The 10,196-nt window shown below is 37.2% G+C and overlaps 1 non-coding gene across 1 annotated transcript; it reads right to left on the reverse strand.

The window, feature by feature from the left end:
* Positions 1 to 393: 393 nt before the first annotated feature.
* On the reverse strand, positions 394 to 500 carry LOC128295636 (small nucleolar RNA R71). The gene has a single exon (XR_008286196.1). It is a non-coding gene; the product is annotated as a small nucleolar RNA R71 (small nucleolar RNA).
* Positions 501 to 10,196: the final 9,696 nt, after the last annotated feature.

Raw genomic sequence — 10,196 nt, forward strand, 5'->3', positions numbered from 1 at the left:
TAATTGCTACTAATCAAATCCTGCTCCATGTACTATGTATGATTATGCTAAACCTTCTTTAACAGGAACTGAATCAAGCATAGTTAGGCCTGCTATTGCTGCAAATAATTTTGAACTGAAACATAACACCATTCAAATGATCCAACAGTTTGTTCAGTTTGATGGTTTGCAGGACGAGGATCCCAACGCTCACTTGGCAAATTTCTTAGAGTTTTGCGACACTTTTAAAATCAATGGCGTTTCTGATGATTCCATTTGCCTTCGGTTGTTTACCTTTTCATTGAGGAATAAGGCTAAATAATGGTTGAACTCGTTACCACGAGGGTCAATACTACTTGGGAACAAATGACTGAAAAGTTTTTATTAAAATATTTTTCGACGGCCAAAACAACCAAATTACGTAATGATATCTCCTCTTTTGTGCAGATGGATTTAGAAACACTCTACGATGCATGGGATAGATACAAGGATCTATTGAGAAGGTGCACTCATCATGGGTTACCACTCTGGCTACAGGCTCAAACGTTTCACAATGGCCAGAATCCTTCGACTCAACAGATGATCGATGCAGTCGCTGGGGGAACTATCAATACCTAAGGATGCTTATGAATTTATAGAAGAGATGTCATTGAATAATTATCAATGGCAAGTCATGAGGATAAAGCCAATGAAAACAACCGTCATTTTTAATGTCGATTCGGTCACTATGCTCTTTAATCAGGTAGAAGTTTTTAATAGAAAAATTGATAGTTCTTAGTTCTTCACAGGTTCACCAAGTAATACAGTGTGAAGCAAGAGGAGGTGGATCAAGCAATTCAGAATACCTACCCTATGGCCACAACATGGAGAATGAGCAGTTAAATTACATGGGTAATAACCCTCGATCTCAAAATAATCCTTATAGTAATACTTATAATGCATGTTGGAGGAACCACCCAAATTTCTCATGGGGAGGCCAAGGGAATTAGAGACCACCACTTCCAGGCTTCCAACAATCACCCTACCAACAAGAGAAAAAGCTGAACCTTGAGGAGATGCTAACAAAATTCATCTCGGTGTCAGAAACTTATTTTAGAATACCGAGACAGCACTTAAGAATCAACAAGCATCGATCCAAGGGCTCGAAACTCAAATAGGTCAGCTCACTAAATTGATATTTGAATGACCACAAGGTAGCCTACCGAGTAACAATAAATCTAACCCAATGGAGCAACTCAATGCAATTACCATTCAAGATGAGGAAGGGTTAGTTGCACCTGAACCAGAACTGAGGCAAAAAACTGTGGTAAGTAAAGGTAAAGGTGAGGTGGACCACAATGACTAGAAATCGGTAAGTAAAGAGTACAAACCTTATGTGCCATATCCCAACGCAACAAGGAAAGACCGCACAGACGAACAATTTAGTAAATTCCTTAAATTATTAAAGAAGTTGCATATTAACTTACAATTTATTGAAGCTCTTTCGCAGATGCCAAATGCAGTCAAATTCCTAAAGGAACTTTTAACAAATAAGCAAAAGTTGGATGAGGCGTCGTATGTGGAGCTAAATGCGGTTTGCTCAACCATACTGTAGCATAAGTTGGCCAACAAATTAAAAGATCTAGGGAGTTTTACGATTCCCTGTTTAATTGGTAACCTAGATGTTAATAATGCTTTGGCTGATTTAGGGGCTAGTATCAATGTTATATCTTACAAAATTTTTAAGCAACTAGGTCTTGGGAAACCCAAACAAACTAGGATGAGTATTCAATTAGCCGATAAAACAATCAGATTTCCTAGGGGGATTATTGAAGATGTACTCGTTAAAATTGAAAAATTTATATTCCTAGTTGATTTCGTTGTTCTAGACATAGAGGAGGATAGTAACGTTCCTTTAATTTCAGGGAGAACCTTTTTAGCAACCGCTAAAACAATAATTGATGTTGGCACAGGTGATCGTATGATTCGTAACAAGTAATAAATATTTATAATAAAGATCAAACCTAAACTAACTATTATCACGACGAAAAGGCAAGCGCACCTATCGAACAATAGTATAGTAATGGCAAGACAGGATATCGTACCCAAGGGAACCGAAAGTACTAGTAATAACTATCTTTTTATTATTTAACCTAGAAATAAAGAGGGGTTGTTTATTAAACTAATTAACTAAACTAATTAACTAATTAAACTAAAGCAAAGAGAAAATTTGGAAAAAGACTTTAAGAAAAGTAATTGATAAAGACGACACCCATGGAGGAATCCACCTAGATTTCACTTGTTATCTGACTCTGAACCAGACGATTTATTCACTTGACTTGATCCGTAAGACTCCCTAACCTATATTATTATCTCTTTCGAGACTAATAACGTCTAATCCTTAGTTGAATTAATTGAAATCTCTTTCTTAATTAAAACCCCTAGGGAAGCAATAAATCGATCTATGGACTCCCATATTAGGTTTCACCCTAATCCAAAAAAATCTCGTAACCCTATTTCTAGGCATTCGATCAACTCCGCTTAATTATGCCAAATCTACTCTTAGATAGGGACTTTTTCTCCTCTGCATAAGCACATCAAATCATGAATCAATGCCCAAAATATTAACTCAAGCATAATTAAGAACAAATCAAGTATTTATCATACAGTTCAGATAATAATAACAAGATCCATCATAGGTTTCAACCCCCTTAGGTATCTAAGGGGTTTAGTTCATAATAAAATAAGAGTACATCTTAAAAGTATGAAAATAACAAAACATAAAGAAAACTCTAAAACCCCTGAAGGAATTCTGAGAGAGATCTTTAGTCTTGGATTAGCTCCGGCTTTTGGGATGGATCGTCTGGCTTTCTTCAAGTAATTGGCGTGTGGTTTTGTACTCTAGAAAAGTTCTGGAGGGAGGTCCCCTTTCTAAGTCATACTTAGGGTGTTTATATAGGCATTGGATTGGCTTTCTTCCTCCCTAAGTATCCTTTTTCGTGTAAAATACAGCTTCTTGAAAAAGGGACACGCCCGTGTGCCACGGTCGTGTGACATGATTGCCAAGTAGTGTTCAATCCGTTAAATTGCACACGACCATGTGGGTCAATGGCCAGGCCGTGTGAATTGTGAAAGCCTTGGTCGACACCCTTGAAAGACACGGGCGTGTGAGCTGCCCGTGTGGCAAGGCTTAGGCTGTGTCATCATCTCGATTGGTCCGTTTTGTCCCTTTTTTACTCGTTTTTAGCTCCTTTTGACTCTTGGTGCTCTCCTGAGTAGGAAACATGAAATAACCGGATTAAGAGCACCAAAATCAAAAAATCTAGTAATAAACATCCATAAATATGCTAAGTATTTGGGGTAAAAATATGTATAATTTGGTGTTTATCAAATACCCCCACACTTAAGCATTTCCTTGTCCTCAGGCAAAACTCTCATTTACTGCTAGAATTCATTCCTTTCAATCACATAATCAGTACTGATAATGTTGCAAATTATTCCACGAAAAATCATACAGTGAGAATTCAACTATAGGGGCATTAAAAGCCTCAAACAATCTAAATCGAATATTTTGATAATAAAATCATAGGTAATCTCCTTCTTCTAAATAATTAACTTTAGTCCTAAATATACAAGAGATGACATCCTCACTAAAGATTTACTCAAATCACTCAAAGTGTTTAAGGTTCAAGATTAAGCACTCGATTGTCTAACATGAGAAGTTATTACCATAGGCTTGCATGAAAATCAAATCTCTACCACTTGTAAATGATATGATACACAAATCAAAAGGTCTTTGTATGGTTGTAATGGGGTTTAGGTTACGGGTTTGGATACAAGCTGAAAAGAAAAAGGTTAGAATCGAGATAATTTCAATATATTACCCCACTATCAAAAACTTAATTACTGAATCACAAACAAATACCTAGAACTATATTACATGAGCTCTCTTTTTTTTTTCATGACAACTTTAGCTTGCTGAGTATTACAATAATAATACTAAGTTTATTTTTTTTAAGAACAAATCAAGTTAATACAATATAGAAATCATACTTCATGATTCAGTAACAAAAAATGGTGAACATAGTGAGGTAACAATATTAAATTTAATCTCGATAAAGAAAAAGTAAATTAAGTAAGAGGATTTCAACAATAATGGGTTAATGGGTTAATGATGAGGGTTACTCAATAAAAAGGGTTAGTAGGCTCAAGGGGGTTCACTAAGGGTTTAATTATGTGGGACGACTTTTTATGAAGTAAGTAGGTTAAATCCTAAGTGCCTTTATCATCTCAGTATATCAAACCATACGTGTGATCTTGACATGTATAATCGAAGCAAGTTCTAGAATAACAGTTCAATGTTGACATACTCAAACTACAAAAGAAGTGAGCAAGAAAGAAAGCTATATGCTCACAAAGCTCAAAAATCTCACCAAAAATTTGGGTTTGTGATGTCATTCTTGTATACTTAAGATTTCAAGATAATACCTCAATTTAGGAAAATAATCTAAAAATTTTAGTTCTCAAAATATCAATTTATTATGCTCGATTCTCTAATTTCCTATAATCAAGTAATCATACATAATTCCCATGATCTAATTCATGACTTATCAACAATAATTATAGATCAATCAAAATTCATTTGATCAATATTATGAGAAAATCACTTAAGCATAAGACCAAATTCAGGGATTTGAGAATAATGCAAAAAGTTAGGTAGCATGTTCATGTTCACCCCCTCAATGTACAAAGATAGAATATTTAAAATAAAGAAAATCATAAGAGGGAAAGAGGTGAAACTCCCTGGTTTGTGGATGCGGAGCTTGATTCTGAGGCTGGAGTGTTTGGGGAAAGTGGTAGATGCCACTGTTCATTGCTAGATGAAGAAATTGGGTCGTTAAACATGGCACTAGTGAGGTATCGTTCCCTATTTGTTTCCTCATTCTGTAAGATATTCCTAGCAGCTTTGCTTGGAAGTCTGTAGAATCATGAAGAGCTTTATTAAAAGTTGTTGTGGAAGAGAGCGTAGTGGGATTACTTGTTAGAAATACCAGAAAAATGAAGAAAGTAAAATCTACTAATATAGATATGTCATTCAAAAGAAAATAATTAAATTGAAAGGGAGAAGAAGATGAACAGTGGTTTGCTTATATAGGAGAGAGCCAAATGGCCTAGGGCCACGCCCGTGTACTCTGAAGGTGAGCCCATGTTTTTCAAATTTTGCGATTTAGGTCGTGCCCGACTACTACTCCATGTCCGTGTGTCTTGGGCATGTGTGTCACACGACCATGTCGCACGGTCGTGCCTAGCTTTGTTCGCTTCTCCCATGCTCGTGTCGAAGAAACAGAATCGAGCCTTGCCCCTGGCACGCCTGTGTTTTTCTATTCCCACGCCGGTGTTCACCTATCAAGTTCACCCACGGCCATGTCGCATGGCCAGGGGGATTTATCGCATCCCGTGTTTTGGGGAAATCATGTCCTGATTCCACACGATCGTATCGTACGGCCATGTCTCTTCCCCTGTTTGGCCATAGCTTTAGGCACGCCGTGTGCCTGGCCATGTATGCTAAAAAACTTTGCAATTCAAAGATAAAGTTAATGATTTAAAGTGTTAGAAATTAAAAATAAAGAAATCAAAATATGTTAGTGCTCGGGTTGCCTCCCGAGAAGCGCTTATTTATAGTTTAAGCTCGACTTACCTCTCTAGTGAATGGTCAGGCTGGTTTGAAGAGTTTATACTCCTTATTCCTGCTATCAATCTCATTAAAACAGGGTTTTAATTGGGTGTTGTTAACCTTAAAAGTGTCGAACTTGGGGTGACTCACCTCCACCGTACCGAATGGAAAAATAATGAGTACCATAAGAGGGATTTCCTCATTCGGTGTGGTAGTGACAATGTGAGGATCTACGGCATCTAGTAAGACTTTGTCGCCAACCTTAAGTTGATTTGGAGAGGTATCGGCCTTGTTTTGGCGTAGTTTCGGTTTATCATGTGTTCTCGGTTTGTGTGCTCGCCATTCGTCTAGCTCCTTTATTCGTAGCCTTCGTTCTTCATGAATGTGTCCTCTATCATTTCTGGAACATGGCTCGTGAACTTCTTTGAAGTTCAATCTCTGCAAAGTCATATTGTCAGTTTTAGTAGATTGGTGTGGACTATTACCTTCAATGTTTGATATGATGCCAGAATTACGAGCTTGAAGGGTGATCATGTCATCTCCTACGCGAAGCGTGAGCTCACCTATGCCAACATCAATAATTGTTTTAGCAGTTGCTAAAAAAGGGCCTCCCTAAAATCAAAGGGGTGTTATTATCCTCCTCTATGTCTAGAACAATTAAATCAACGGGGAATATGAACTTATCTACTTTCACGAATACATCTTCAATAATACCCCTAGGGAATCTTATAGTTTTATCTACCAATTGAATGCTCATCCTAGTTTGTTTAGGTTTCCCAAGACCTAGTTGCTTAAACATTTTGTAAGGCATGACATTAATACTAGCCCCTAAATCAGCTAATGCATGACTTATATCTAAACTGCCAATTAAGTAAGGAATTGTAAAACTCCCTGGATCTTTCAATTTGTGGGGTAACTTATTCTGTAGAATAGCTGAGTAGACTGCGTATAGCTCCACATGCGACGCTTCGTCCAACTTCTGTTTATTTACTAAAAGCTCTTTTAAAAATTTCATTGCATTTGGCATCTGCGACAAAGCTTCAATAAACGGTAAGTTAATATGTAATTTTTTTCAAAAGTTTGAGGAATTTACCGAATTATTCGTCTGAGCGGTCTTTCCTTGTCATGTTAGGGTATGGGACACGAGGTCTATATTCTTCATTCACTGTTTTGTTATGACTTACCTCACTTTTACCTTTGCTCACCACAGTTTCTTGCATCAATTCTGGCTCAGGCGCAATGAATCCCTCTTTATCTTGAGTACTAATTGCATTGAGGTGTTCCCTTGGGTTAGGTTCAGTATTACTTGGTAAGCTACCTTGTGGTCGTTCGAGATTAGTTTGGATAGTTGGCCTATTTGAGTTTTGATCCCTTGGATCGATTCTTGTTGATTGTTAAGTGTTGTCTTGGTATTTTGGAAATAGGTTTCTGATACTGAGATGAATTTAGAGAGCATGTCTTCAATGTTCAGTTTCTTCTCTTGTTGATACGGTGGCTGTTGAAAACCCTGAGGATTTTGTGGCTTTTGATTCCCTTGACCACCCTAGGAGAAATTTGGGTGGTTCCTCCAACCTGCATTATAAGTATTACTATATGGGTTATTTTGAGATCTAAAGTTATTGTTACCCATATAGTTGACTTGTTCCTCTTCGGTTGTAAGATTGAAGGATTGATATTCTGTATGCACACCTCTTCCACTTGAGTCACACCTCATTACTAGATGTACCTGCGTAGAAACAAGTAAACCATCAATCTTTTTATTGAGAAGTTCTACCTGATTTGACAGCATAGTAACAGAGTCGACGTTATAAATGCCGGCCGATTTTATTGGCTTAGTCCTCATGACTTGCCACTGATAATTATTCAGTGACATTTCTTCAGTGAATTCATAAGCCTCTTCAGGTGTTTTGTTGTTGATGGTTCCTCCAGAGCTGTGTCAATCATCTGTATCTCATGGTGAGCGCACCTGTGACAGCCTTAAAACGACCCTAGTCGAAATGTGGTTTCGGGACCACAAAACCGAGGCATAAAAATAATTTAATATTCATTTTGATGCCTATGATATGTGTTAATTCGTGTGTGACATTTTTGATGATTTGATTTAGGGTTATAAATGTGAATTTCACTAAAAGGACCTAGTAGTAAACTTTGAAAGTAGGATAGGAAATGTGTGATGACTAATTGAAGCATGCATGCAAAACAATGGTTTTGCATGTCAAATACCCTCTTTTATAAGTGGTGGCGGCCATGACAAAGGAGGATGGGCAAAACATGTCATAGACATGTTTTGTTGGTGCAATATGGGAGGAAACATTAAACTAAGGTGAGGAATAAAGAAATAAAAAAAAGAGAAAGAAGGTGTGATCCCCCATTGCGGTGAGTTGAAGAAAAGAAAAAAATTTGTTCATCCTTTCTTTGAGCCAAAACTAGGAAGAAAAAAAAAGAAAAGAAAAGCTTCATCCTTTGGTTCTTCTTGGCCGGTTTGAAAGGAGAAAGGTTGAAGATATTCGGCCATATTTGCATCTAAGTTAAGGTATGTTTGATGGTGTTCCATGAGATTCATGCATGTTTTTAGTTGCTAGCTTGAGTTCTAATTAGTCCATGGTTCAAAACTTTGCTATGTCATGGGGATGATATTCGGCCAAGGTGGATTTTGTGTTAATGCCATTGCATGCTAAATATGAAGCTTGATAATGATACATGTGATGGTGGATTGAGGACTCTTGGATTTTCTTTTAGCCTTTTTGAGTGAGACATTAAGTTCCTTGTTTAACCATGACCAAAATTGAAACGGTATGGTGTTGTGGTGTATTCGGCCATGGTATATCCATAAGTATGATTTATGCATATTGCATGGTAGGTAAGATTTGAGCTTTGGATATATGTTTATATTTGGATATAAGCAACTTGAGATTCGGCCCTTGCACCTATATGTATATATGTTTGCACATGATGTATTGGTATGACATATATACTATCTCAAGGTATATATTTACTTATGATGATGTTTCGGATATGAAGTAAATGATAGATGTGTATTGAACTACAATATGTAATGCATTAGTTAGTAAAATGTATGCCGTTCATGTGTGGTATTAAACATGTAATTGGCCTCAACATCAACATGCATAATCGGCCACATGAATGAGTACCTAGGTTGATGTGTTGTTCGGCCATGAGTAAGCATGTTGAAGGCTTTATCTTGACTTAGAAAATTCGGCTAAGGAGAGTACTAACTAATGTGTTGAGTTCAATTCATGAATTCCGTACATATGTGACTTTAATGTCTAATGAATATATGTGGGCTAAGTGCCTTGAATTCCTCTTGTCGATGCTCAAATGATTAAATCAATTTATTTGTTAAATTAAGCTCAAGAGCAAAGGGGGACTAAATCCGATAAAGGGAAGGAAAAAGTGGTCGAATAGCCATCGGAATCGTTCGACAACATCCGAGGTAAGTCTTCGAGTAATGACCCTACTTGAATTATATTGAAATGATTTGTCATATTATGGCGGATAGCCGAATGTGCGTAGGGACTACGTTGTAAAGTCAATTGAAATCATGCTCTTTGTGTGTGGCTATTGAGCCGAAATTGGAAAGGTTGGATAAATGTTTTGTGTTTGAGTCTTAGTAACGAAAATGAAATATGGATGTGTCGTGATTATTGATATATGTGTACATGAGCATTTGAATGATACCCAGGCTAAGTTCCGAAGGCATTTATGCTAGTGATTATATCCGGGCTAAGACCCGAAGGCATTCGTATGAAGTTGTTATATCCGGCTAAGACCCGAAGGCATTTGTGCAAGTTACCAAATCTGGGTTAAGACCCGAAGGCAATTGTGCTTGTGGTTATATCCGGCTAAATTCCAAAGAAACTCGGTTTGAAGGTGAGCATTTTGGTGCTGTAATAAATTCAATTAATACGCTCGAAAAACCCATACGATAAGGTATGTTTACATGTGCATCAGAAAAGTCGATTCGTTTGAAATAGTGTTCGTTCAATCGACTAACGAACTTTCGGCTCTTAGATAGGTTGATACCTTGTGTGTGTGTGTATGTTGATGAAGTGTGAAGTAAGTATGATTATGAGAATGTGTATTAATAAAGTGATTCATTTAGCTATGTGAACGTAATACTTTAGTCAAAGTCGATTTCATTACTTGAAACTTACTAAGCATTAAATTGCTTACCCCGTTGCTTTGGCTCTTTGTTTTCTAGATTTTGTTCGTTAGCTATCGGATTCGGGATCATCGAAGTCGAAGTCATCCACACTATCAAAGCCCTTTGGTACTCTTTTAGTTGAACTCTGGATATGGCATGTATAGGACTACCCTTTGCTGTTTTTCAAGTGCGTTTTGTGATGTATGTGTACGACCATGCGAAAATGGCTCGTAAAAGTGGAGTATGGCATTAGACCATTTGTGTTTATGTATATATGTATGGTTTCATGATGTGACTATGGACTGGAATGGAAGTGTTGGGCAAATGATCAGCCATTGGAATGGCTAAATATGATTATATGTGGACCTATGTATGACAAAACTCTAGTTGGTCCATGGA

This window comes from Gossypium arboreum, chromosome 7 (genome assembly GCF_025698485.1).
Source record: "Gossypium arboreum isolate Shixiya-1 chromosome 7, ASM2569848v2, whole genome shotgun sequence".
Classification (NCBI taxonomy): Eukaryota; Viridiplantae; Streptophyta; class Magnoliopsida; order Malvales; family Malvaceae; genus Gossypium; species Gossypium arboreum.